The sequence below is a fragment of the Mobula hypostoma genome, unplaced genomic scaffold, assembly GCF_963921235.1.
Source record: "Mobula hypostoma unplaced genomic scaffold, sMobHyp1.1 scaffold_130, whole genome shotgun sequence".
Lineage (NCBI taxonomy): Eukaryota > Metazoa > Chordata > Chondrichthyes > Myliobatiformes > Myliobatidae > Mobula > Mobula hypostoma.
The window spans coordinates 260,414-281,672 of NW_026948240.1; the positions used below are offsets into that span (position 1 = coordinate 260,414).

Genomic DNA, 21,259 nt, shown 5'->3' on the forward strand with positions numbered 1-21,259 from the left:
CATGTTTAGCACATATAGAGGATGAGTTAACTAATTGAAGATTTTTTTCCCATTTTTCAATTGGTACAATAATCTTAAGTTCTCTTTCTCAATCAGTCTTAATTTTATTAGATACAACTGGACATATTTTCATAATTATATTATAAATAATTGGTATTACACCTTTCTGTGTAAATCTTTTGTGTAAGGCTTTAAATCTTTTTTTTTCCAAAATATCCATTGAATATACAAACGTTTGTAAATTCAGGAAGGTAGGGGAAACAGTATTTTTTAAAAATTTTAACCTGTAAATATCTAAAAACGTGAAATCTAGGCAAATTATATTTATTAGATAGTTGTTCAAAAGACATGAAACAATTATCCAAAAATAAATCACAAAATCATACTATACCTTTAATTTTCCAAGCCAAATATGCTTGATCCATAGTAGTGGGTTGAAAAAAGAAATTAGACATAATAGGACTTGCTAAAATAAATTGATTCAACCCAAAACATTTTCAAAATTGAAACCATATATGTAAAGTATATTTAACTATTGGGTTATCCATTTGTTTATACAATTTAGAAAGAGTAAAGGGAAGCAAAGTCCCTAAAATAGAACCCAATGAAAACCCTTGTAAAGATTTACATTCAAGATTCACCCAATGTGGACTTGAAGTAGCATCCAAGTCTCATAACCAAAATTTTAAATATTGAATGTTAATTGCCCAGTAGTAAAATCTAAAATTAAGCAAAGCTAAACCCTACCTCCTTTTTAGATTTCTGTAAATGTCTTTTACCTAACCTAGGATTTTTGTTCTGCCATGTATATGAGGAGATTTTGGAATCAACATTATCAAAAAAGAATTTTGGAATAAAAATAGGCACCGCTTGAAATACATATAAAAATTTAGGCAAAATAATCATCTTGATAGCATGATCCGACCGATCAATGATAAAGAAATTGGTGACCATTCAAGTAAGCAAAAATTTAATGTAATCGATTAAAGGTAAAAAAAAATTAGCTTTAAATAAATCTTTCTGCTTTTTCGTAATTTTATCCCGTAAATATGTAAAAGAGTCAGTAACCAATTTAAACGGTAAACATCCATCAATAGAAACCTGCATATTTAGGGGAAATAGTTCACTCTTATTAAGGTTCAATTTGTAACCAGAGAAATTACTAAACTGAGCCAAGAAGGATAAAACAACGGGAATACATTTCCCAGGATTAGAGATATATAATAACAAATCATCTGCATATAATAACTTAAGTATTTCATTTCCACGGGTAATACCAAAAATGTTAGGTGAGTCTCGGATGCCAATTGCTAAAGGTTCAAGGGCAATATCAAATAATAATGGACTAAGAGGACATCCCTGCCTAGTACCCCGAGATAAATGAAAACAGGAAGATCTTTGATTGTTAGTACAAATACAAACGGAAGCTACAGGGGAATGATATATCAATTTAATCCAAGATATAAATATCGGACTAAAATTACATTTCTCAAACACAGTAACTAAATATAGCCATTCAACTCTGTTGAAAGCTTTCTCAGCATCTAATGAAAGAATACACTCCAGAGTGTTAAATGAGGGAGTATAAACAATATTCATTAACCTCCTAATATTAAAAAAAAGAATAATGATTTTTAATACATCCTGTTTAGTCCACAGAGATAATTTGAGGTAGTATCTTTTCTAACTTAGTTACTAATATTTTAGAAAAAATTTTGGAGTCTACATTCAGAAGCGATATCAGTCTGTATGATGCACAATCAGTAGGATCTTTATTCTTTTTAAGAATTGAAGAACTAGAAGCTTCATAAAATGGTTGTGGTAATTTACCTAATCTGATTGCTTCTTTAAATATTCTAGACAGCCAAGGAGAGAGAACAGAGGAAAATAACTTTAAAAATTCCACTGTAAAACCAGCAGGACCAGGTGTTTTGCCAGAATTCATTGAAGAAATAACAGCTGTTATTTCTTCATCTGTAATAGGAGTTTCTAAAGTTAAACATTCTTCGGGTGATAATTTCGGAAAGTTCAATTTCCTTAAAATATCATGCATAGTGTTAGGGTCATGAGGAAAATCAGAATTGTATAAAGACATATAAAATTCTTGAAAAGTTTTGTTTATCTCGTCATGATCACTGTCAAAGTGTCATCATGTTTACGAATCTTGATAATTTGATGTTTAACCGAAGTAGTTTTCAATTGATTAGCTAATAGTTTACCCGATTTATCACTATGAATATAGAACTCACTTTTAGTTTCCATTAATTGATTTTCAATCGAGGATGTTGATAATAAGTTATGTTCCATTTGAAGTTCGACTCTCTGTTTGTAGAGCTCCTTACTAGGAGCAATAGCATATTTCTTATCAATTTCTTTAATTTTATCAACCAACAAAAATGTTTCATTCTTAATAAGTTTTTTTTAAACCAACAGAATAAGAAATAATCTGTCCGCGGATATAAGCTTTAAAGGCGTCCCAAACTGTGCCGTACTGTTAGTCGATAAAAAGAAATCAATCAGTTCTTTCATATATTTAACAAAGTCCAGGCCTTGAAGCAAATTGGAATTAAATCGCCATTGCCTATTAGTAGAAGAAGTATCCATTAACTTGATAGAAAGTTTCATTGGAGCATGATCCGAAATGGAGATAATGTCATAATTGCAGTCGATTACAGATGGAATTAGACGAGAGTCAATAAAAAAGTAATCAATTCAAGAATAAGAATGATAAACATGTGAGATGAATGAAAACTCTTTGGCCTTAGGGTGTAGAAATCTCGAACAACCATATATTCAACCCAACACATCTCCCAGAGAGAAATAGGCCCTACCCCCTCCCCCATCCAAAGCGAGAAAGCTGACCAATAGTCAGTGAGCTAAGAAATATATAACAAGACAATATATGAACAGCCAAACTGTAAGCTTAATGAAACCTTACTTTAAATTCATATTAACAGAAGAAAAAAAATTGATCAAATAAGAAATACAACAGTTTTAGACTTCATCCTTCAGAAACTTTAGCATCTTCAACTGCATTTATTCTTTTTCGCAATCCGTTCTTCAAAACAATAGTCAGACCGGCGGGGAACCGAAGGGATGGTTTATATCCTTCATTATAAAATTCCAACATAACTTCTTTATATTTCATGCAATCAGTCAAAACTTCATACCAAACTCCTGAAAGGTTAGTCCGACCGATCTGGGTTTCACCGCCGAAGACGATGGCTTCAAAGTCGGAGAGCGAAAATCTCGATCGAGCTTCCGCTCGATAGTGAATAAAGCAGGGAAAACCTGCTTCAGAAAGTTTGGCAAAAACTTCGTAGGGTCAGGGCGTTCAATTGATTCTTCAAGACCCAGGATTCGCAAGTTATTTCTCCTGTTTCTATTTTCGACACTAATGATCCTTTTCAGCATTTTATCACTGGATAAAGATGACTCTTTGCAGAGTTTAATTGTATCTTCAACGTCCTCTTCAAGTGTCATTAGCTTCGCAGTATTCTCCTGAATTTGGTTCTCATGCTGAAATAAAGTTCATTGAATTGTATCCAATTTGCTGTTAAGCAGTTGAAACTCCTCAGAGAATTCCTACTTTTGCCGTTTAAGGAAGTCACTGATTGAATCCAAAGTGACTGGCGATTCATCTTCTGTTTCTCTTCCTTTTGCAAACGCTTTGGATCTTTTCCCAGCCACAGTAAAGCAGTATTGAAGTATTATAATAAGGTTTCAAAAAAAAAGACTGGTAGGAGACAATTAAGTAAACAGGGTAGGAGCAATTGAAAAGCGACCAACAGGGCTCTGGCTGCTTCTTATATCTTACATATGCTTCCTCCTTCCGCTTGACGAGTTGCCTCACGTGTTTCATCAGCCATGGTTCCCTTTTCCGACCATTTTTTCCTTGCCTCAGTGGGACAAACCTATCCTGAACCCAGCACAAGTGGTCCCTAAACTTCCTCCACATTACTTCTGTGCTTTTACCTTTGAACATCTGTTTCCAATTTACTCTCGCTAGTTCCTGCCTCATCCATTCATAGTTAGCCCTTCCCCAGTTAAGCACTTTCCCATTTTGTCTGTTTTTATCCTTTTCCATAGCTATGCTGAAGCTAAGGGAGTTGTGGTCACTCTCACCAAAATGCTCCCCCACCAAGAGGTCTGCAACCTGACCAGGTTCATCACCCAGAACTAGATCCAGTATGGTCTGTCCTCTCGTCGAACGGTCCACATACTGTGTCAGGAATCCTTCTTGAACACACCTGACAAATTCAGCCCCGTCTATCCCCCTTGCAGTCAAGAGGTGCCAGTCAATATGAGGGAAGTTGAAATCACCCATAACTACAACACTGTATTTCCTGCACCATTCTAAAATCTGCCTGCTTATCTGCTCTTCGGTGCCCGAGGGCTATTTGGGGGCCTACAGACTATTCCCGGCACAGTGATTGATCCCTTCCTATTTCTGACTTCCACCCACACCCCCTCTCAGAGGACACTCCCTCTGCAGCGTCCTCCCTTTCTACAGCCGTGATACTATCCCTGACCAGTAATGCTACTCCCCCCCTTTCTATCTCCCATCCTCTTCCTTTTAAACACCTAAACCCCGGTACCTGCATCAGCCAATCCTGTCCTTCCTCCAGCCAAGTTTCAGTAACAGCCACAACATCGTAGTTCCACGTACTGATCCATTCTCTAAGTTCATCCCCTTTATTCCTAATACTCCTAGCGTTGAAATAGACACATTTCAACCCCTCGAACTGGCTACATTTATGTTTTGTCCCCTGCCTGTCCTTCCTCACCAACTCAGAACACATAGTATCATGCCCTTGTCCTTCTACCCTAATCTCTGCACTCACATTCTGATTCCCACCCCCCTACCAAACGAGTTTAAACCCTCCCCAACGGCTTTAACAAACCTGCCCACCAGGATATTGGTCCCTTTCCAGTTCAGGTGCAGCCCGTCCTTGTTGTACAGGTCAGACCTCCCCAGAAGAGTTCCCAATGATCCAGAAATCTGAACCCCTGCCCCCTGCACCAACTCTTCAGCCACACATTCAACTGCCATGACTTCCTGTTCCTACCCTCTCTGTCTCGTGGCACAGGCAGCAACCCTGAGATTACCTCCCTTGAGGTCCTGCTTTTTAACTTTTTTCCCCAACTCCCTATTTTCCTTCTTCAGGACCTGATCCCTACTCCTACCTATGTCATTGGTCCCCACGTGGACCATGACATCTGGCTGCTCACCCTCTCTCCTGAGAATACCGAGAACTCCATCCGAGATATCGTGGACCCTGGCACCAGGGAGGCAACAGACCATCCGGGATTCTCCATCTTTCCCACAGAACCTCTTAACTGTCCCCCTAACTATCAAATCCCCTGTCACTACTGCTCTCCTCTTTTCCCTCCTTCTTTTCTGAGCTGAGGGTCCAGTCTCGGTGCCAGACACACAACCACTACAACTTGTCCCTGGCAGGTCATCCCCACCAACAGTATCCAAAATGGTATGCTTATTGTTGATGGGAACGGCCACAGGGGTGCTCTGCTCTTTCTGTCTATTCCCCTTCCCTCTCCTGACAGTCACCCAGTTACCTGTCTCGTGACTTTTAGGACTGACTGTCTCCCTGCAACTCCAATCTATTACTGCTTCTGCCCCCCGAATGATCCGAAGTTCATCCAGCTCCAGTTCCCTAACTCGATTTGACAAGACCTGTAGCTGGATGTACCTCTTGCAGGTTTAACCATATAACCATATAACAATTACAGCACGGAAACAGGCCACCTTGGCCCTTCTAGTCCGTGCCGGACTCTTACTCTCACCTAGTCCCACCGACCTACACTCAGCCCATAAACCCCCACTCCTTTCCTGTCCATATATCTATCCAATTTAACTTTAAATGACAACATCGAACCTGCCTCAACCACTTCTGCTGGAAGCTCGTTCCACACAGATACCACTCTCTGAGTAAAGAAGTTCCCCCTCATGTTATCCCTAAACTTTTGCCCTTTAACTCTCAATCATGTCCTCTTGTTTGAATCTCTCCCACACTCAATGGAAAAAGCCTATCCACGTCAACACTATCTATCCCCCTCATAATTTTAAATACCTCTATCAAGTCCCCCCTCAACCTTCTATGCTCCAAAGAACAAAGACCTAACTTGTTCAACTCTTCTCTGTAACTTAGGAGATGAAACCCAGGCAACATTTTAATAAATCTTCTCTGTACTCTCTCAATTTTATTGACATCTTTCCTATAATTTGGTGACCAGAACTGTACACAATACTCCAAGTTTTGCCTCACCAATGCCTTATAAAATTCCAAAATTACATCCCAACTCCGATACTCAATGCTCTGATTTATAAAGTTTAGCATACCAAAAGCTTTCTTCACCACCCTTTCCACATGAGACTCCACCTTCAGGGAACTATGCACCATTATTCCAAGATCCCTCTGTTCTACAGCATTCTTCAATTCCCTACCATTTATCATGTATGTCCTATTTTGATTAGTCCTACCAAGATGCGGCGCCTCACATTTATCAGCATTAAACTCCATCTGCCATCTTTCAGCCCACTCTTCTAAGTGGTCTAAATCTCACTGCAAGCTTTGAAAACCTTCTTCATTATCCACAACTCCACCTATCTTAGTATTATCTGCATACTTGCTAATCCAATTTACCACCCCATCATCCAGATCATTAATATATATGACAAACAACATTGGACCCAGTGCAGATCCCTGAGGTTTAGTCATCAGAGACAATTGTGCTGTCCCTGACTTCCCACATCCTACAATCAGAGCACTGGACTGCCCTATCTACTGCCTCCATTACCAACTCCTAAGTTAATCAAAATAATTAAAGAAACATACCCGGCCTTACCTTACTGGGAGCAAGCTCGTCCTCTGCCTTTGCTCGCCAAAACCTCTCGAGCCAAAGCCTCAAAGCTCCACTCCTTCACTGGCCCACTCACTCACTGGCCGCTCCGCTTGAGCTACCCCTCTCTTTACTTGTTTGTTGATCTTTTCAATTTTCGATTGCCCAATCAAACTGCTTGGTCACCTGACCTCGATTGCCCAATCAGCTGCTTTCTGCTGGGTCTGAGATATTCAAATCTTGATTGACTTGATTGCACAATCCAATCGCCAAAACCTCTCGAGCCAAAGCCTCAAAGCTCCACTCCTTCACTGGCCCACTCACTCACTGGCCGCTCCGCTTGAGCTACCCCTCTCTTTACTTGTTTGTTGATCTTTTCAATTTTCGATTGCCCAATCAAACTGCTTGGTCACCTGACCTCGATTGCCCAATCAGCTGCTTTCTGCTGGGTCTGAGATATTCAAATCTTGATTGACTTGATTGCACAATCCAATTGCCAAAACCTCTCGAGCCAAAGCCTCAAAGCTCCACTCCTTCACTGGCCGCTCTCCACTCCAGTCTACGTTAAACTCCAGTCCCATTAAAGGTGAATATACAACAGAAGAAACTGCTCCCATGCCCAGTGATCAGGGTGCAGAATTGGGTGTGGTGAGCAGCAGCAATAATTGCAGAGTTCAGCACCGACAGTCACTCTCGAAATAGCATTCAGCAACGGTGATGGACAAATATCCAGCATGCAGCTTATTGAAACATTCCAGCACTATGTCACAAGTGTAACATGCTGTGAGGTTTCACTGCTAATGTAATGGCCTCTCTGCAATGTATCACTGCTGAGGTAACGGTTTCTCTGTAGCAGCAATGTTTAGGTTACCACAAGAGACAACAGGGTTTTGGAGTGCAGGGCTATCCAATGAGAGAAATGTTGTTCTTTCTTCTGAGTCTGGAAGAGAGATTTTTGCTGTCTTTTGCCGGGGAGAGATGAGAAGACATGAACGGAGAGAGTGGGCCTTTCCTCTTTATTAATTTTTTCACTCGCCCTATAATCAAAGTAAGAAACTATAAAGCCCAAATGCTTAATCGCATATTATGTACCGTTTGTGTTTTCAGGGTACTGATTTGTGTACTGATTCAGGGTGACCAAGGATGGGAGCTCAACGTTCAGGGATATTCAATATTCAGGAGGGATAGACATGAAAGAAAAGGAGGTGGGGTGGCGTTGCTGGTTAAAGAGGAGATTAACGCAATAGAAAGGAAGGACATAAGCCGGGAAGATGTGGAATCGATATGGGTAGAGCTGCGTAACACTAAGGGGCAGAAAACGCTGGTGGGAGTTGTGTAAGGCTACCTAACAGTAGTAGTGAGGTCGGAGATGGTATTAAACAGGAAATTAGAAATGTGTGCAATAAAGGAACAGCAGTTATAATGGGTGACTTCAATCTACATGTAGATTGGGTGAACCAAATTGGTAAAGGTGCTGAGGAAGAGGATTTCTTGGAATGTATGCGGGATGGTTTTTTGAACCAACATGTCGAGGAACCAGCGAGAGAGCAGGTTATTCTAGACTGGGTTTTGAGCAATGAGGAAGGGTTAATTATTAACCTTGTCGTGAGAGGCCCCTTGGGTAAGAGTGACCATAATATGGTGGAATTCTTCATTAAGATGGAGAGTGACATAGTTAATTCAGAAACAAAGGTTCTGAACTTAAAGAGGGGTAACTTTGAAGGTATGAGACGTGAATTAGCTAAGATAGACTGGCAAATGACACTTAAAAGGATTGATGGTGGATATGCAATGGCAAGCATTTAAAGGTTGCATGGATGAACTACAACAATTGTTCATCCCAGTTTGGCAAAAGAATAAATCAAGGAAGGTAGTGCACCCGTGGCTGACAAGAGAAATTAGGGATAGTATCAATTCCAAAGAAGAAGCATACAAATTAGCCAGAAAAAGTGGCTCACCTGAGGACTGGGAGAAATTCAGAGTTCAGCAGAGGAGGGCAAAGGGCTTCATTAGGAAGGGGAAAAAAGATTATGAGAGATAACTGGCAGGGAACATAAAAACTGACTGTAAAAGCTTTTATAGATATGTAAAAAGGAAAAGACTGGAAAAGACAAATGTAGGTCCCCTACAGACAGAAACAGGTGAATTGATTATGGGGAGCAAGGGCATGGCAGACCAATTGAATAATTACTTTGGTTCTGTCTTCACTAAGGAGGACATAAATAATCTTCCAGAAATAGTAGGGGACAGAGGGTTCAGTGAGATGGAGGAACTGAGCGAAATACATGTTAGTAGGGAAGTGGTGTTAGGTAAATTGAAGGGATTAAAGGCAGATAAATCCCCAGGGCCAGATGGTCTGCATCCTAGAGTGCTTAAGGAAGTAGCCCAAGAAATAGTGGATGCATTAGTGATAATTTTTCAGAACTCGTTAGATTCTGGACTAGTTCCTGAGGATTGGAGGGTGGCTAATGTAACCCCACCTTTTAAAAAAGGAGGGAGAGAGAAACCGGGGAATTATAGACCGGTTAGCCTAACATCGGTGGTGGGGAAACTGCTGGAGTCAGTTATCAAAGATGTGATAACAGCACATTTGGAAAGCAGTGAAATGATCGGACAAAGTCAGCATGGATTTGTGAAAGGAAAATCATGTCTGACGAATCTCATAGAATTTTTTGAGGATGTAACTAGTAGAGAGGATAGGGGAGAACCAGTGGATGCGGTATATTTGGATTTTCGAAAGGCTTTTGACAAGGTCCCACACAGGAGATTAGTGTGCAAACTTAAAGCACAGGGTATTGGGGGTAAGGTATTGATGTGGATAGAGAATTGGTTAGCAGACAGGAAGCAAACAGTGGGAATAAACGGGACCTTTGCAGAATGGCAGGCAGTGACTAGTGGGGTACCGCAAGACTCAGTGCTGGGAGCCCAGTTGTTTACGATATATATTAATGACTTGGATGAGGGAATTAAATGCAGCATCTCCAAGTTTGCGGATGACACGAAGCTGGGTGGCAGTGTTAGCTGTGAGGAGGATGCTAAGAGGATGCAGGGTGACTTGGATAGGTTGGGTGAGTGGGCAAATTCATGGCAGATGCAATTTAATGTGGATAAATGTGAAGTTATCCACTTTGGTGGCAAAAATAGGAAAACAGATTATTATCTGAATGGTGGCCGATTAGGAAAAGGGGAGGTGCAACGAGACCTGGGTGTCATTATACACCAGTCATTGAAAGTGGGCATGCAGGTACAGCAGGCGGTGAAAAAGGCGAATGGTATGCTGGCATTTATAGCGAGAGGATTTGAGTACAGGAGCAGGGAGGTACTACTGCACTTGTACAAGGCCTTGGTGAGACCACACCTGGAGTATTGTGTGCAGTTTTGGTCCCGTAATCTGAGGAAAGACATCCTTGCCATAGAGGGAGTACAAAGAAGGTTCACCAGATGGATTCCTGGGATGGCAGGACTTTCATATGAAGAAAGACTGGATGAACTGGGCTTGTACTCGTTGGAATTTAGAAGATTGAGGGGGGATCTGATTGAAACGTATAAAATACTAAAGGAATTGGACAGGCTAGATGCAGGAAGATTGTTCCCGACGTTGGGGAAGTCCAGAACGAGGGGTCACAGTTTGAGGATAAAGGGGAAGCCTTTTAGGACCGAGATTAGGAAAAACTTCTTCACACAGACAGTGGTGAATCTGTGGAATTCTCTGCCACAGGAAACAGTTGAGGTCAGTTCATTGGCTATATTTAAGAGGGAGTTAGATATGGCCCTTGTGGGTTACAGGGATCGGGGGTATGGAGGGAAGGCTGGTGCAGGGTTCTGAGTTGGATGATCAGCCATAAATGGTGGTGCAGGCTCGAAGGGCCGAATGGCCTATTCCTGCACCTATTTTCTATGTTTCTATGTAACTGGGGATACATCAAGCAGCATCCACCCGAACAAGATTTCTTAAGTTTGGCTGGGCTGGGGGGCTATCACACCCTATATTAAGCTGCTAGCCAAAGCGAGAGTTACATAAGGTTAGAATACTCAGTGAATCGCTTCCCACATTCACAGCAGGCGAACAGCCTCTCCCCAGTGTGAACTCAATGGTGCACATTCGGTGGAGATGGCTGAGAGAATCTCTTCCCGAAGTCTGAGCAGGTGATCAGCCTCTACCCAGTGTGAACTCGCTGGTGTTTCTGTAGGTTTGATGACCGAGTGAATCCCTTCCCACACAATGAGCAGGTGAATGGCCTCTCCCCTGTGTGAACACGCTGGTGTCTCTGTAGATGAGACGACCGAGTGAATCCCTTCCCACACACTGAGCAGGTGAATGGCCTCTCTCCAGTGTGAACTCGCTGGTGACTCAGTAGTTGAGATGACGAAGTGAATCCCTTTCCACAGTCTGAGCAGGTGAACGGCCTCTCTCCAGTGTGAACTCGCTGATGTAGGTTCAGTTGAGATGACTTAGTGAATCCCTTCCCACAGACTGAGCAGGTGAACAGTCTCTCCCCAGTATGAACTGATTGGTGTGCCTGTAGTTCGGTTGACCGAGTGAATCCCTTCCCACAGACTGAGCAGGTGAACGGCCACTCCCCAGTATGAACTGATTGGTGTGCCTGTAGTTCGGATGACTGAGTAAATCCCTTCCCACAGTCTGTGCAGGTGAACGGCCGCTCCCCACTGTGAACTCGCTCATGTCTCTGTAGGGTGTGTGACCTGGTGAATCCCTTCCCACAGACAGAGCAGGTGTACTTCCGCTCCCCACTGTGAACTAGCTGGTGTGCCATCAGGGAGGATGATTGAGTGAATCCCTTCCCACAGTCTGAGCAGGTGAACGGTCTCTCCCCAGTGTGAACTCACTGATGTACCTTCAGTTCAGATGACTGAGTGAATCCCTTCCCACAGTCAAAGCAGGTGAACGGCTCTCCCCAGTGTGAACTCGCTGATGTACCTTCAGTTTGGATGACAAAGTGAATCCCTTCCCACACACTGAGCAGATGAATGGCCTCTCCCCAGTGTGAATTCGCTGATGTACCTTCAGTTCAGATGACTGAATGAATCCCTTCCCACAGTCTGAGCAGGTGAATGGCCTCTCCCCAGTGTGAACTCGCTGGTGTACCTTCAGTTGAGATGACGAAGTGAATCCCTTCCCGCAGTTTGAGCAGGTGAACGGCCGCTCCCCAGTGTGAACTCGCTGATGTACCTTCAGTTCAGATGACTGAGTGAATCCCTTCCCACAGACTGAGCAGGTGAATGGCCTCTCCCCAGTGTGAACTCGCTGGTGTACCTTCAGTTGAGATGACGAAGTGAATCCCTTCCCACAGTCTGAGCAGGTGAACGGCCGCTCCCCAGTGTGAACTCGCTGATGTACCTTCAGTTCAGATGACTGAATGAATCCCTTCCCACAGACTGAGCAGGTGAATGGCCTCTCCCCAGTGTGAACTCGCTGATGTCTCTGTAGGGTGGATGACTCAGTGAATCCCTTCCCACAGACTGAGCAGGTGAACGGCCTCTCCCCAGTGTGAACTCGCTGATGTACCTTCAGTTGGGATGAGCAAGTGAATCCCTTCCCGCAGTTTGAGCAGGTGAACGGCCGCTCCCCAGTGTGAACAGATGAGTGTACTTGTAGGTGGGATGATCGAATGAATCCCTTCCCACACACTGAGCAGGCGAATGGCCTCTCCCCAGTGTGAACTCGCTGGTGTCTCCGTAGGACACATGACGAAGTGAATCCCTTCCCACAGTCTGAGCAGGTGAACGGCCTCTCCCCAGAGTGAACTCGCTGGTGTACCCTCAGTTCAAATGACTGAGTGAATCCCTTCCCGCAGTTTGAGCAGGTGAACGGCCGCTCCCCAGTGTGAACAGATGAGTGTACTTGTAGGTGGGATGATCGAATGAATCCCTTCCCACACACTGAGCAGGCGAATGGCCTCTCCCCAGTGTGAACTCGCTGGTGTCTCCGTAGGACAAATGACGAAGTGAATCCCTTCCCACAGTCTGAGCAGGTGAACGGCCGCTCCCCAGTGTGAACTGACTGGTGTCTCAGTAGGTGAGATGAATTAGTGAATCCCTTCCCACAGTCCGAGCAGGTGAACGGCCGCTCCCCGGTGTGAACTGACTGGTGTCTCAGTAGGTGAGATGAATTAGTGAATCCCTTCCCACAGTCCGAGCAGGTGAATGGCCGCTCCCCGGTGTGAACTCGCTGGTGAGCCATTAGTTCAGATGACCGAGTGAATCCTTCCCCACAAATTCAGCAGATGACCAGCCTCTGCCCAGGGTGAATTGACCGGTGTGTCCACAGGTGGGATGACCAACTGAATCCCTTCTCACACACAGAACAGGTGAATGGCCTTGTCCAGTGTGAACTTGCTGATATATCTTCAATTGAAATGACTGACTGAATCCATTTCCTCTGTCTGATCGAATGAATGGGTTCCCCCCTGTGCAAATTGACGGGCGTGCCAGTCGGTCAGATGATCGAGTGAATCCCTCCCCACAGTCTGAGCAGGAAGGATGATCGAGTGAATCCCTTGCTCCACTTCTTAAATATCTGGACAGAGACAGCAAAATTGGCGTGTTGTGTTCGAGATTCCTGTAGACAAATTCCTTGTCATTATTAACTTGTAAAAAGATTTACAAAATCCATCAATCAGTGTTGGACAACCTTTCAGATGAGGTCACTTGAGTTGTCAAAGTGTATTCTCACATCACACTATTACAGTGAAGTTCAACCCAAGTAGGAGAGCAAAATCATCTTCTAACTGGGCACAGAGCTAGTATCTGGAATGACCAACATATTCTCTGATGCTCTTCCTGTCTTAATAAGAATGGGACATTTCTGCCATCTCCAATCTGTGACCTGTCTCAGTAGGACTCTCTGCATTGGTATTATTCCCTGTTCCCACTGAGCTGCATGGGTTCCTGTCCCCACAGTAACTGAAATACTCTGAAATAGCCAGTAGGGCATTCCACGCACCCACCACTCTCTGGGTAAAAAACTTACCCCTGACATCCCCTCGGTATCTATTTCAAAGCACCTTAAAACTATACCCCCTCGTGTTAGCTATTTCAGCCCTGGGTAAAAACCTCTGGCTATCTAAACGATCAATGCCCCTCATCATCTTATACACCTAAAAAAGGCTCTAAACATAAACAAGGAAATTATACATTGCTTTGAGGATTTGTTAGAAATACACAAAATTATGACGGTAGAGATAGGGTAATTGCAAGCAGCTGTTTCCACTGAGGTTGGGTGGGATGACGACCAGAGGTCATGGGTAAGTGGGGAAGGTGAAAATTTAATGGGAACATTTGTAAAAGCTCTTTACTGAAATGGTCGTGAGAGTGTGGAATGAGATGTCAGCACAAGTGGTGAATATGAGCTCGGCTTTACCATCTAAAAGAAGTTTTTTTGGGAGCCTGGATGGTAGGGGCATGCAGGGCGAAGGTCCTGGTGCAGGTAGTTGATTAGACAGCTTAAATGTTTTTTCGGCATCGACTAGATGGGCCAAATAGCTTGTTTCTGTCCTGAACCTCTCCATGTTTCTATGACAGAGAAGCTGGACAAACTTGTTTGGAGGGAAAAGGCAGGAGTGACAACGGAGCAGCAATGGCTGGAGTTTCTGGGAGCAATTCGGAAGCTGAGTGATCGATACATCCCAAAGAAGTGGAAGCATTGGAAAAGCAGGACACAACCGTGGCTAAAATGAGAAGCCAAGGCCAACATAAAAACCAAAGAGAGGGCAAACAAAAGAGGAAAAACTATTGGGAAGCTTTTAGAAACCAACAGAAGACTAGTAAAAAAATGTCAGATGAGCTCAGAGTGTGGAATTATGATATTGTAGTCATTAATGAGTCTTGTTAGCACCCAATAGTCTGAGGTATTTAGAGGGATAAAATATCTGAGGCCTCAATATCTCCTGAAAACCAAGGTCTGTACACCAGTTCTTTCAACAATATCTTTCAACTTTTATTTTGGCAGGCACATCCAAACTCTACACCCTCAAAATTTCACTTCTGAAGGCCTCCCACTTACAAGTACTCCTTTACCAGAAAACAGCCTGTCATAAATCACACTTGTTAGATCCTTTCTGATACCATAAAAATTGACCTTTCTCTAATTTGGAATCTCAACCCATGGTCCAGACCTCCCTTTTGCCATATTTACTTTGAATCTCATGGCATTATGATCACTAATTTCTGTCACCAGCCCTGGATCAATTCCTAACAGCACCTTGCACACTTCTACGTCAGGAATTCTACTTACTGATTAAGGGCACATTTGACAAACTCTACCCCATCTAGTCCTTTTACAGTATGGGAGTCCCAGTCAATATATGAAAGTTAAAATCACTTAATGAATCAACCTTTGTTTCCTGGCATGGTCTGCGATCTCTCTACAAATTTGTTCCTCTAAATCCCTCAGACTGTTGAGTGCAACCAAGTACCAATAATGGCTACAATATCATAATTCCCTGTCCTGAGCTCATCTGGCTTTCCTACGATGCTTCTTGCACTGTGATATACACAGCTCAGCACATTCATCACACCATGCTCAACCATTTGATTGCTGACTCTATCTGAGGTCTGAACAACATCTGATTGGGGTCAAGAAAACAACCTCTCCCTCTTTGTCACAAAAAAAAGGAGCTGATTGTGGACTACAAGAGGAATGGAGACAGGCTAACCCCTATTGACATCAGTGGATCCGGGGTTGAGAGGGTGAACAGCTTTAAGTTCCTCAGCATAAACATCACCGAGGATCTCACATGGTCTGTACATACCGGCTGTGTTGTGAAAAGAGCACAACAGCACCTCTTTCACCTCAGATGGTTGAAGAGGTTTGGGATGGGCCCCAAATCCAAAGAACTTTCTACAGGGATATAATTGAGGCCATCCTGACTATCTGCATCACTGCCTGTTACGGAAATTGTACTTCCCTAAATCACAGGACCCTGCAGAGAGTGGTGCGGACAGCCCAGCGCACCTGTAGATGTGAACTTCCTACAATTCAGGACATTTACAGAGACAGGTGTGTGAAAAGGGCCCAAAGGATATTGGGGACCCAATTCACCACAACCAGCAACTGTTCCTGCTGCTACCGTCCAGGAAACGGTGCCACAGCAAAGGCCCATCTTCCACCAGGCCATCAGACTGATCAATTCATGCTGATACAATTGCATTTCTATGATATATTGGCTATTCTATGTGTAAACTATCTATTGTAAATTACGAAAATTACACATTGCACATTTAGATGGAGACGAACCGTAAAGATTTCCACTCCTCTTGTATATGAAGGACGTATGTAATAAAGTCAATTCAATTCAATTCACCCTCCCCACTACCTGTCCTGTCATTCTGGCTCCCATTCCCCCTACAACTTATTTTAACCACATCACCCTCTCCCCACACTAGCACTAGCAAGCCTTACCACTAGGATATTAGACCCCTCTTGTTCTGTTCCCCTCACTAACGAATCCCCTCTCACCCCTTTGACTTTCCTCTGTCAGTAATCCCCCCAACAGTTTCTAAAGTGGACCCACCTGTTGTTGTGTGGGATGGCAACAAGATTACTCTGCGATGGCTATTTAACATAATCCCCTTTCCCGACTCTCACCCAGTTTCCTGTGTCCTGCACCTTGGGTGTAACTCACCTCTCTTCATGTCATATCTATCACCCACTCCAACTCCTGGATGATCCGAAATTCATCCATTTCAAGTTCCAACTCCTTAAAGTGCAGGGTTACAAGCTGCAGTTGGATGCACATCTTGTAGGTGAGAGCATCAGGGACACTGGAGATCTCCCCACCTTCCCACCAATGTCCCCTCTAATTTGTAATGACCAGTGTGCACATAAATCGTCTACTGTGCATTTTTTTACCCAGGAAAAAGATTTGTGAATGTTGAATGCAGCGCTGACTAAGAAATTGGGGAACAAAATGTGGCCACTGGTGGGGGGGGGGGGGGATGTGGAACCTGGGATATTATCTCATGTGAACAAGCAGGAAATTTCCTATGGATAAAGAACTGTGGAAAGAAGTGGAAATTGTTGAGAAGGGAATGGAAGGAAAAGGCAGATGTAAAGTGGAACAGTATATGATCAGCAAGTTGGAGGAATAATGCATGTGACAAAGGGATAGAGGAATGTACCGCAGAAGGAACGCCAAAGGTTGGGAGATGCTAAAAGCGGAGCGTGATTGGGTGGATGGGCACCGAAAACAAGAGCAGGAAAAACAACGTAAGCAAACCAAGACCTAGATAGGAGAGAAGGGCAGGAACGTCAGTCTGAAGCTCAAACTGATAGGGAAACAAGGGATCCTGAACCCATGTCTGGCATACTGACCCTGTTTGAGGACAGTGACCATGATGAGGAGTGGGCACCCATCGTAACCCTCACCTTACCAGGGGCCAAGTGCACCCAGTGCTCTCAAACCCCAATCCTCCCAGTACTCAGATACGGTGGCCGCTCGGGTAAAACAGCAGTGGCAAGGAAGGGGAAATCCCTATACCCTGAGATCCAGATAGGAAATACCAAGGATTATTCCGAGCAGGGAGGGAAGAATGCAATAAAACTGCAGAGTTAATGGCTCCACAATGACAACTGCCCACCCAAATGCTGCCTAATCCACGAGCAGGAGGAAGGACAGCTTTCAGTGATTCCTGTGTATGCACTCTGGAAGCCTCATACTGGATACTGCAAGTTGCTAAAATTCCAGTTCCGTTTATGATTGCTACGGGGAGAACCACATCCACTCTCGGTCAGGAAATAGTATCAGAAAAGGGATTCCAGCTATCAGACGCAACAATCACTCTGTCTGCGTTTGAAGGCACGGAACGTACATATTCATGTGCCCAGCCACTGCAGGTGGAAATCCAGGGGAACCAGAGTGAGGTTTCAATTACAGTCACCACCAGTCTGGGGTGTAATCTAGCAGGGAGAGACTTGCTGTCTGTTGAAAGTCGAGATTCTATGCACAGGTAAGGGTATCACCCTGGGACTAGCGAACAACCAACACCTTTTCCAATTTCCAACGCCCCAGTGGTGGGCACTTAATCTGGAATCCACTGCATTTGAACCCCTTCTGTCAGCGGTCGACCCCCATGTGACCCCGTGCTATGACCCTACGGGGTGCTGAACTGAGGAGACCAATATTATGCACCCTTCGAGGGACAGAGGTTCCCAGTCTCGGTGATTGGAAAGGTTAAAGGAAGAGAGGGCAGTGCATTACTGGCCGAAGTTCCGGATTTCCTTTGGCGACAGACAGGACTGGTTGTTCCCCATACCACCATTAGGTTTTGCCCTAGGTTCAAGCCAAAGAGCCTAGGGCTCCTTGTCTACACCTGACAAAACAAACCTCCAGCACCGAGGGAGACCAGCAAGACCTGGCCACGGGCCAACTCCGATAATGGAAGGAGTCAGAGGTGAAGAGGGGACATCTGGTAAGACATCCTTTTAATATTGACCGAACCCAGGATGCTGTACCCCATCTATGGGCAATTTCAGGCCATGAAGTTGGCCACACCAACTGCCCTCCCCCCCCGCCCCCGTCCGGATCACCGTGAAAGAAGGACAGACTGTGCTATCCATTCCACAATACCCCCTCAAGGCCGAGGCAATGTTTTATGTGGATGGAAGCTCTTTTGCGGATCCAGCAGAGAAACAATGTTCTGGCTATGCGACAGTGATGGACAGTGAAGTAATTGAGCAGTCGTCTTTTGAAACAGTTGTCTCCGCACAGAAGGCTGAGCTGTTTCACTCGTGCCTGTATCCTAGCAACAGACTAAAGTGCAAACGTTTACACAGACTGCCGTTATACATTTGAAATTGTACATGACTACGGGGCTCTCTGGGAAAATGGGGGTTCCTGACTTCTTCTGGCCACCCCATTAGTAATGCTACCTTTGTAAACAACTTACTCACTGCTCCACAGATACCTCGAGTTTTGGCCATTATTAAATGTGCAGCCCACACCCGCATGTCCGACCGGGTCACTAAAGGCAACGCTTTAGCAGGTAAGACAGTGAAAAGTGCGTCACAATCCTCAGTAATTGCAGTCCCCTCGGGTTCCCGTCAAACAACCCTCCGTGACTGAAGCAGAACGGGTTTGCCAGACATGCGGGAGGTACATACTTTTCAGGGGGACGCCTCTGAGGAGGAGTGCAAACTGTGGTCCCAGATGGGGTGCCAGAAAGACCCCGACCCAGATTTTTGGATCACCCCAGTGGGACAGGTTTGTGTTCCGACACAGTTTTTAATGAATATTGGTTGATTATATACATAATTGTACATGCCTCGGAAAGGAGGGAATGGTTGGTAACCTGTATCCTGAACATCAGGTACGACTCCCTTGCTAGGTGGACCTTTTTCGTGTCTACAAGTTGATTTTATTGAATTGGCCAGAGTACATTGCAATAGATACTGCTTAGTTATTACAGATGTGTTTAATAGATGGATTGAAGCTATTCCAAACACCAATAATACTGCCAAAAAATAAACTGCAGATGCTGGGGTCAAAGCAACACTCACAACACGCTGGAGGAACTCAGCAGGTCGGGCAGCATCCATGGAAAAGATCGGTCAACGTTTCGGGCCGGAACCCTTCGTCAGGACGTTTCGGGCCGGAACGTTGACCGATCTTTTCCACGGATGCTGACCAACCTGCTGAGTTCCTCCAGTGTGTTGTGACTGTTACCAATAATAATACTATGACTGTTGTGAAGGTATTATTATGGGAAATAATTTCCAGGTACTTGCAATAATTGCCAGAGATGCTGAGATCTGACAATGGCCCACACTTTGTGGCGAAAGTAAACCAAGAGATATATACCAAACTAGTTATCAAGCAATAATTCCACTATGTACACCACCCACGGGCCGCTGGCATAGTGGAGAGAGCCAATGGCACTCTGAAGAGTAAATTGGCCAAACTAACAGCAGAGACTGGACTCACTTGGTTGAAGGTCTTACCGTTAGCCCTATTCCACATGAGGGTTACCCCTCAGGGGAAAACAGGGCTGTCACCAGCTGAAATCATTTATGGACGGCCCATGAGGATACACTGGGGACCAAGACCTGGTGTACCATTGCTCCCAGAAAGTCTTCCAGCAAAATTGGATATGCATTGTGACAAAATACCAAGTTATCAGAAGATTGATGCCGATAAGAAGGACAATGGGGGGAACATTCAGGAATGTTAATGGGGGATGAGAGAGATTAACGAAAAGGAGACACAGTTCCGAGTATTGTCAAGACGGTTGCTTTGAACCTGAAACTGTTTGAAGTTTGATGGACAGGCGATACCCCAGCAGGGGGATAAAAGGAACAGGTTCGCTAAGGCAAAGGACAACACGACACGACGAGACAACGAGACCCAGGAAGTGCGTTGTGCCCCCACAAGTTGGTGGGAGTTTTGGAGGTCTGGTCACGGGACCAGCCAGAGACGCACAGGGTGGAAAGGTAGGAGTCGGCGGGAACCTGGTGTGTGTGTCCACCCTTGCCTGGGTGCCGGGTTCACCGCAGAGGAACGATCGTATCTGGAATGGAGGGGTCACAGTTGGTGACCTCAGAAGACATTACAAAGGGCTCGCCCGAAAGCTAACTGCGAGGAATACCGAAGGTCTGTGTGGAATCCTATTTGAATATTCATTCGCTTTCGCTCTCTCTCTTCTCCCCGCCCCAACGGCACAACAGCGATTACTGCGAACTGAACTGAACTAAATTGAACTGAACTTTGCATCACTTGAAACTGATCATTTACTGCTAGACTGCGATAGAGCTTGATTGATCCTATTATCCTAGTTCTGTGTGCATGTGTGTTTTATCATTGCTAAACTGTTGCATTTATATCCTTTTGATTAGAGTACTGTGTTGCTTATTTCTTTAATAAAACTTCCTCAGTTCCAGTAATCCAGACTCCAACTGAGTGGTCCATTTCTGCTGGTTTGGCAACCCAGTTACGGGGTACGTAACAGCATTCTCTAGGGGAAGAGATGGGGAAATACAGATGCCAACTAACCAAAATTTTCCAAGCATTACATTCACAGGTACGACAGGCTTGCAAGGAAGAGAACTACCCCGCAGAGAGGAGTGACTATCCCACCATAGAACCTGGGGATTTTGTCCTGATCAAGAACTGGGATCGAGGGAAACTCGGACCTCAGTGGAGAGGACCGTATCAGGTGTTACTGACCACTCCCACGGCTGTGAAACTGAAGGGGCAATCTCGGTGGATACATCGAACATCGAACAGACGACAAACATGTTCCTGAAGGAGCTGAGTAGAAGGACTCTCTCGGACAAAAGGAAAATGTATTGGCTGATAGTGGTGTTTGTCTTCATGTCTTTGAGAGGGCTCACCCCAGCATCCGGGGGCCCCCGTGTTAACTCTCTGTCTCTCTCTCACACCTA

The 21,259-nt window shown here is 44.4% G+C and overlaps 1 pseudogene; it reads right to left on the bottom strand.

Annotated features, from left to right (window-relative positions):
* Positions 1–11,003: 11,003 nt before the first annotated feature.
* On the bottom strand, positions 11,004–18,829 carry LOC134342146 (oocyte zinc finger protein XlCOF6-like; annotated as a pseudogene).
* Between the last annotated feature and the right edge of the window lie 2,430 nt (positions 18,830–21,259).